The 7,666-nt window shown below is 35.5% G+C and overlaps 1 non-coding gene across 1 annotated transcript; it reads right to left on the reverse strand.

Annotated features, from left to right (window-relative positions):
- Nucleotides 1-5,039: 5,039 nt before the first annotated feature.
- LOC129243311 (U2 spliceosomal RNA) lies at nucleotides 5,040-5,234 on the reverse strand. The gene has a single exon (XR_008582287.1). It is a non-coding gene; the product is annotated as a U2 spliceosomal RNA (small nuclear RNA).
- Between the last annotated feature and the right edge of the window lie 2,432 nt (nucleotides 5,235-7,666).

Below are 7,666 nucleotides of genomic sequence, written 5' to 3' on the forward strand. Positions count from 1 at the left end.
AACTGGCACCGGTTAGCACGAGAAACAAACAACTGACGCGCTTTGTTAAACTCGACCAAAATTGCTTAAGCGGGAATCGCGCCAATTAAGAAGAAAAAGCGCCCTCGTAATAGGAGCAAATTTATAGTAGTTTGATTTGACTGTTTTGACCTTAAATGGATAGTAAAATCGTAAAGCTTCATGAGGAACAATAAAGCCACTCAAGAGCTTAGGGGTAATCAATAGAACCACAAACAACATCAAAAACAAACATCAAAGACTGAAGGGTACGTCTATTGGCAAGGAACTCGAGATTTATTAGTATGCACCAAGTGGTAGCGAAACGAATAAAATTTCGATTTCCATTCGAATTAGAGACATAAATTGGATTCTAAACCAAAGAAACATATTCGAGGTTCGAACGAACCAGAAAGTTGTGTTCTTGAGGTATAGAGGTCGTTAAAGTTCCTCTAATAGCGCCTCAGAAATGCTAAATTAGCAGCAAATGTAAAACCAGAGTCAAATGTCACGCCTAAGCCCGAAAACTCTTTAACTTTAAAAAGAACAGCACTTAATAAAGTATAAGAGAATGGAATAGCATTCCGAGATTCTGAAAGGGTTGTAAGAAAACATTTTTCCGTATTAAGTGAGGACTTATTTTGGGCCCTCCAAGCGTCAAGGTTGTTTAAATCTTGCTGCACTAAAGAAGCACGAGATTGTTTCTGTGCTGACGCGGGTCTATTTTATTTTTTATGGTAAACAGTCATTTTTTGTGGACTACCTTTGCGAAGAGCTTGAAACACTTAGTTAGCTCCGAAATAGAACTGTAGTGTCCAACATCGTTCATCGTGGAACGAAGGCAGTGGAAGAAAAAACGGTGGTCGGCGGAAACAAAAGCCAAAGAAGGGTGCCATTATTTCGAAAAAAGCTGATCTTTATTTTCGAGATGCTGCAAAACAGGCCCGTATGTCGGAAGAAAACGTCCAAGAAGTGTGCAAAAGCGAAGGCTTACGATTATGTAATAAGATTGGGATAAATATTGTTCAAACGGTCCACAATTCCCCAACTTATCTACAGTTGCGACCTATTGGAAAATATTGGACAATTGCTAAAAGAATATTGAAAACTATAAAAAGAAATTAAAAATGAGCAGCATCTTAAAATCAATTGGCAGAGAGCAGTAGATACCAAAAACTGATGTCCATCACCTAATGATAAAATAGCAATTGTTTTCAAAGCTTATATAAATTTGATGTTATAACGATATTCGCCCGACCAATATTTTTCGTGTCCCTTCTGTAGGGATTGCTTGATGAAAGTCAGAAGATCAGTAAGCATAGCTTTTGAACGAAGGTGCAGTATCTTATGATTTTCTAGTTTTTACACTGGCTCAAGCCGCCTATTTTAGGACAGCGGTGCTCGTGGTCATGTGGACTTAAGCATATTCCATATAAGGCAGAGCGGTCAAGTTCATGTCCATGCCTTATGCTAGATGTATTATCCATTAACCAGGGCCACTGAGAACTTTAATTTTTAATTTGCTCAGGACCAAAATACATACATATAAATATATGTAAAATAGAGTATAAGAAAAATACGAATAATGATTAATAATAACAATAACAATAACAATAATGTGTAGTTGAGCAGCAATTTCCATTTATTTGAATCTAATTTGATCCTCATGCTAATAAGAACAAGTAGGAAGCTCCAGTTATGCGTTCGAAATATGATGGCATGTCACCAGCGTAATCGCACGCATAAATACGTTCGACTGCACCACCGCACCGCTGTAACTACCAGACCAGTTTGGCACTGCCATATTCTCCTGCTATGCGAATTTCAACAAAGTAAAGTCTTCGCTGCCTTGCCACCCTCCGCGGCCTTTGATGATGGATTATTTCTTTACGTGTGAGAACGTTGGAAAAACAGTATCATTCATACACTCACACATACATATGTATATATATTCGCATAGCAAGCACAAATTCATGCACGCACACACGTTTGCCGGCAGAGATAAACTATACTTACGTGCTTGCATATATGTATCTTGAGTTCGTATAAAATAATAATAATAATCACTTTGTCAAGGATAATGCCTCATAATGGAGGAGGCCACATTAAATTATATAAATTGTGGTTATTTGTTGTTATGGTGAAATAATTGGGTTTTTTTCTCTGGCAGCGTAGGCAATACAGCCTAACGCAGACGGTGATGGCGCTTTCAGCTACGCGTTTGCTGTTGTTATATGTTATCCTTTTTGTATATATTATATATTATATGTATGTACATATGTATGCAGATCCATGGCGTTGAATTTATCCCGAGTGCGAGCGCTGTTTGTAGTTGCTGCTTCGTTTTCTTATTGTTGGCTTGCCTGACTGCCGGCTATTCCGTTAGCGTTTCAACAGGAAATTAAAACATCGATTATATTCATATACCCACAAATGCAAACATGACAGCCTCTAAACTTACACATGCACATGCATGCGCACATACATACATACATGCATAACTACTTGGAGAACGGCATAAATACGTTTATTTACAGATGAATGGGTATTAACTGAAATATTTATTGTATGTACATACCTATGTACGTAGTTGTTGTAGAACTGTGTGTTTGATGGATATTAAGCTGATTGCTATTCGCGCTTGCTTGCAAATAAATCAATTTTCAGCTTAGCTAAATATTCAGTTCAGTTGCGAGCAGCATGCGAAGTCAGCGCTATGCGGGTGCAAGTACGAGTATGTAGGCTGTCCTATTATACAAACATTTACGTACACATGTATATTATAATAGATTACATCCTCAATCATCAAACTAATGCCTACCCATAGAGACCGTATGAAGGAACGAGAAATCCATTAGCACCGAAAGGTTCGCTTCTAGTTCGTTTGGAACCATGCCTAGTTTGCTTCTCGTCACATTTCGCCCTGAATAAGTGATGAAAATTACAAGGCGATGCCCTGGAGTAAAGCGTCAAATACTACTGAGTATTATTTTAGTAAAGCTCCGATACTCGCTCGAAATCCGTAAGTTGTTCAACTCTTCAAAAGTTTGTTCGAAATTGTCAGAATTTGTTATGGTGTCGTTACAGCACAAAATATTCACAGTTTTGGCCGAATATAAACTTGGGGCGCTAGTCGGCACTCGAGTATCGAAGTGGCTTGGAATTGTCGAAATCGTACTAGTTCCGAGTCAGAAATTCGCTGCACTAGTGTCAGGACAGCCGTTCATAAGCATACATAGTATAAACAATTATGTGGACCGCATTCAGCACAAGGCATGAATCTCCTCGTTGGGTTTATATCGGGTGTGTTTTAAGAGCTTGAAAACTTAAAATGATAATACAAAACAAATATTGTTGGAATGAATTTTTTTTATTATATATTAGTTTGGTAGATAATTTTCCAAATATATCTGAATAATAAATCCTCCAATCAGCGGAAATTATACGTTTGGCTTCAAATCTTACAAGCGTTGTATTTAATAGCCACGCAAGCCAATATCCACGTAGTCGATGGGCAAATACCAAAGAGTTGAAAACGACGACGAACCGACTTCTCGGCGTTGTTGTTGTTGTTGTTGCAGCAGCAAAAATATTCCTCATACATGTGCGGCGCTGGAGTGGCAGTCCTTGGCCGGATATATAGTAAATCCGGGTCGTTCCGATAACGTTGAACCAACTGTCGTGAGAACTCAGCTCTATGAACTTAGCGAGCAGAAATTTTATTTTTTAAGTAAATTTCGACCATTTGGAAGCATTGTTCTGACATTAAAGGACTAATGAAGAAGAAATGTCAACACAGTTTGCCATTCTCAGCTGTCAAACCATATTTATCACTACCGATAGTTCTCATGCAGCTAAAAAAAGGACCCGATATTATACATATAGCCAACCGACTCTTGAGAATAGTAAGCGTTTACTAACTTTATCTGAAACCTTATTAATTTTAGTCTACTTGCCTAATGAGTTTCTCACTTTGTTGGATGCTGAATGAATGAATGAATGGCATGAGGTTGTATGTGTGTGTGATAGTGGCGTTAATTGATCGCTCTTTCATGGTAATGTGCGGTTGTTTGTTTATGTGTTAGTACGCAGCTGTGGCTGCTGCTATTTGCTGACCAGTGGCCATTAAATTTCAGAATATTTGCAATTAAGTCACGTTACAATAAACGCAGCGGAATGGTACGTTGGAAGGAGTTGAGTAAATCCAGTTGAATTAAAGATATCAACAGCTACGGCCGAAGTAATCTCTAAACAAATTCGAATACAGAAAAACTAATTAACTTCAGAGAGAAAATGCAATTGAATATAGAATTGTTCTTATACCTATTACTAATTATTAAATAAAAAAAATAAATGAAATAAGTATAAAAATAAATTAAAAATATAAAAATAAATAAATTAATAAATAAGTAAAAAAATAAATAAATATAAAAAAAAATTAATTAATAAATAAGTAAAATGCAGCGATTTATATTGGCGACGAAAACTTTGAAAAAGGAAGTGTAAGTCAGCTTTGGTTGTCTCCAAGAAGAAGCTGAGCTCACTAAACCGTAAATTTTAATTCATCCGCTCTCATACCATTCAAAAAGCAAAGTGAAAGCGGGAAAGAGAGACGAGTAATGATGATATTTGAATGCCAACTAGCAACTGGTGTTAGAATGGAGTATGCGATAACTGGAGCATAAGCTAACATTCAAAGTATAATTAAAAGGTGTTTCTATACAGAAAAAAAAATACCAGTCTAACGGTTAGACTTGATAGAAGTGAAACCTTCCGTAAAACAAACTGAGAGAGAATAAGACGAAAGCAGCATTAGGAGCGGGATAATTATAGGTTCATTATAATATTGCTATAAAGTTCATATTTTATTTTCTTCATTTTATCATTATTCATCCTCAATGTTTTCAATTTCAACAAATGATACGAGACCGAAGAAACAGACTTACAAATTTCTTCCATTTTCGTCTACTTGTACATATTCATATAAAAATTTATGTCTCTTCCCACCAAAGCTAAATGTATTAGTATATTTTTTCTTGTATTTATTCAAGGCTGAAATCCCGGCGGTACTGCAATACCGGGCCAACCCGTGGCAGAGGTGGAGAGCAAGCCCCTAAAACACTCCGCCCATTTCCAAAAATCAGTTTAACATTTGTTGTCCTCCGATGGAGGATCTATCAGATGTTAAGCTGATAAGAACAGATATCACACTACCTAGTCAATAGATTTTAAATAATAAACCTAATAAACCTTTTGAGAATTACACGCTCACAAAAATTATTTATATCAACATATAATATAACGCTTCGTAACTAAATAACTTTTAGGCCAGCGACGACAGCATGGCGCGGTAGCCGAGCGACTAGCAATGTGAGCTTCCGATCCAAAATCCTTGGTTCGAATCACAAGAAAAAATAAAAGTTATTTTTATTTAGTTCGTCGCTACTTTTATATCAACATATAATATAACGCTTCGTAGCCAAGAAGGTCGCTTTTTCGTTTCACTTTTCCTCAAATCACTCCCAACGATTCTAAAGAAGTTTTCACTTCAAAAACCAAAGGGAAATGCAATGCGTCGGAGTTTGAGACCCAACAACACAAAGAACATTCCATGAAGGCTTAAAAAATCAACCCCAATTTATTGGAGGTCACGGAAATTATATAAGGGAATTAAATTCTTGAGTATAAAAAGAAAAAAAAATGTTTCCTAGTAATTTTAAATTTTACAATACTTTTGGTTGGGTTAGATTGATGACGGCCAACGAACGGCGATCTCACATAAAATAGGCACCGTCGGTGTAAATATGAAAAGAGTGGATAGAGACCCAAACTCTAGATCCTGCCTGATTGTGATGGCTTGATTTTGAAAGTTTTATTCAATTTTTTTTATTTATAAAAAAGGCAAAAAAAAAATTAAATTTGTTGTAAATTTTAGAATCTTCCTTCAAAAATGTATATTTATATTCTTTAAAATTTATAATTTTTTTTCGCAAAATATTTTTTTTAAATCTACAATATAAAAAAACAAAAAATATTCTAAATTTCACAATTTTTTCTCTTAATCTATCTTTATACTTATAAATATTATTTGAAATAAAACAATTAAACAAAAAACAATAAAAAAAGTTTTTACATTTTTTAAGCTTTAATTTTTTTTCCAAAAATTATATATTTTTTTAATATTTATTTTCTTTAAAATTAAAAAAAAAAATTTTGTTTTTGTATGTGCATATTAAGTCCTAAGACTCATTTTACACTCAAAAAGGCATGTAAAAACACTAACACCCAAACTAAAATTAAAAATTGACAAAATGGAAATATTATTCCAAAATAAAATAAATGACTACCCTCCCACCACCACTTACGGAAACTCATTCCGTTGAGCTGCTTTTCATTAAATTCCCAATAAATTTACTTTAAACGGCGTAAATGCACCGCCACAAACAACCGAGGCAGGCTTTAAATCACTTTCCGCTGATTGAACAGGGCCAAATGTCGCCATTCTCAGCGTGTGATTAAAGGATAATAATGCAAATACGAGAGCTCGAACGTAAATCAATTCCCAAATGATGAAAATACAAATAGAGGAGCAAATACACATACAAGCACACATATGTCCATAGATACGCAGCACATGCAAGTACATATAAGTAAACATGTATACAAGCAAATACCCTGCAAGAATTGGCTGATGGAGACTAATAGGTACATAAAAAATATTTTTAGTTTTTTTTTTAATATAATTTTTTCCCAGTACATTTGCTTCGGATATAACTTAGTGCAAAAGAGGCCATACTGATTTTTTTACATTCGGAATATGTATGTATGTGAAAGAGTGGAACCAATATTGCCAGAACTCGAAACAGAAAATTGTTTTGTGCAGTCTAAAACGGTGCGCGTGGCCTCAGCATTGAAAGTTTACGTAGGTACTTTGCAACCTTATGATTTTTCATTTCCAAAAAAAAAAAGTTATTAAATACTAAACTTCTCTGATCTCTGAAGAGTTTGAAATAACGGACCAGTAAAAATTAATGTCCAATGCAAGTTGATGAAAAATGAAGCACTCAGTTTGTCGGATGACGGGTGAAATTTGTGACTTCGTAGCCTAACACCGCGTTGCAAGAGTTCGAATGATAGTAAAAATATGAGAAAGAGAATAAAAAGTTAAGAAATAATAGAATAAGAAATAAAGCCAAAAAATATAATTTTTGTTCGATTTTCGGTTTTCATTTATAGGTTATGAATACTTACACCAATTGCTTTCTTCACCGTTGGCTGCAAAGCAACATTAGAGTGAGTCGTATTTATCGACAAAATTCATAAGTTTGAGGAAGATGCAAAATCACAAGCATTTTTTTCACATTTGAATGAGACAGAAACTTTGCTCTGTGCCTTGCCGCATATTTCCATCAACAGTGGCATCCTGTGACTTCCACTGTTCTCGTGGGGATGCCTGTTGGAGTGTGCATGTGTGCGTGCACGTGCTGAAAAGCAAATTTACATGCGACAGCGACAACGCCAACGATGACACAGCCATGCAAAGGGCCAAGTAATAATACGACGGATTTTTAATATCACTAGTACGTACGTATATGTATGTGTGCGTGCCGGTGTGGCGTGTGAGTGTGAGCGTGTCGCACAAGTTCATTATGTCAACAGGCAACAAACA

The sequence above is a fragment of the Anastrepha obliqua genome, chromosome 3, assembly GCF_027943255.1.
Source record: "Anastrepha obliqua isolate idAnaObli1 chromosome 3, idAnaObli1_1.0, whole genome shotgun sequence".
In the NCBI taxonomy this organism is placed as follows: domain Eukaryota; kingdom Metazoa; phylum Arthropoda; class Insecta; order Diptera; family Tephritidae; genus Anastrepha; species Anastrepha obliqua.